Source organism: Pygoscelis adeliae, unplaced genomic scaffold, assembly GCF_000699105.1.
Source record: "Pygoscelis adeliae isolate BGI_AS28 unplaced genomic scaffold, ASM69910v1 Scaffold537, whole genome shotgun sequence".
In the NCBI taxonomy this organism is placed as follows: Eukaryota; Metazoa; Chordata; class Aves; order Sphenisciformes; family Spheniscidae; genus Pygoscelis; species Pygoscelis adeliae.
In genome coordinates, this window is record NW_008825213.1 from 688,506 (window position 1) to 689,613 (window position 1,108).

Consider the following 1,108-nt stretch of genomic DNA (forward strand, 5'->3'; position numbering starts at 1 on the left):
GCGGGTCGCAGCAGGAGGCTTGCACGGCCCCGGCATGATGTTCAAAGCACTGGCTCCAGGCCGCAGGGGCCATGTGGGCAATAAGGAAAATTTAAATTACGCAACTCCGGCCCCGTGCCGGGCTGTGATGCTGGAGGTGGGAGACCGTTTCTTGATTGATTAGCAGAGATTTCCTGGAAACTTTCGGCCAGAACAGGGCTCAGCTGCTCGCCCCCTGCCCCAGGGCGACCCTCGGCCACCTTCGCTGGTGGCCACGTGGCCGGTGGCTTCGTAGCCGCCCCGAACCCTGGCAACGTGGTGTTTTTTCCCTGTCCCATGGTGCAGTGCACGTCCCCGGCTTGGAAATCGTGGCAAGCAGTTCACCCACAAGCAGCAGCGGGCGATGAGGCTCCCCCACGGCCACCCGGCTCCTGCCCCGGCTGCGCTGGTTCACCAGCTCCTGTGCCGCATGGCACCGCTCCAAGGCCAGCCCCGCCGGCGCGGGACACAGCCCTTTGCACTTTGGCTGGTGCAGGAGGGTGGCAAAGGTGCGGCGGCGGGGAAGGGGACCTGCCACCAGCCCGGGGTGGGGAGAAACCGGGCTGGGGTGGGAGATCCCTGGACCCGCAGCTAAATCGGGGTGGAATTATCTCCATGGGGCTAAACAGAGGCAGTGAGAGCGGCTCTGCTCACCACATCCAATAAACCAGGCATGATTCAGACATTAGCAGCTCTCCAAATAGCTGCTGCCGAGTTCAAAGTTAAACGCGATGGGGAGGAGGGACGGGCAGGACGGGCAGGGGATGCTGCCAGCATGGCCGGGCTGTGGCGTTAACCCGTTGGTCCCTGTCCCCAGGGGTGGCAGCCTCTCCCCATCACTGCGCTTTCCCCCTCCAGGTGCTGCTGCTCCGCGGGGTTATCAGGGTCGAGGATCCCAAATCCTGGCTGGATCCCTTGGGACCCCGCGCTGCCGGCGGCCACCTTTCTCCTCCAACCTTATTTTTGGGAGGCGAAGGGCACAGACATCCATCCCCATCCCCATCCCCATCCCCATCCCGCGGTACCCGGGTCAGGGCACAGCCGTCGTGTGGGAGGGCCGATGGGTGCCGGCTGTCCTCGCCGGCGCCAG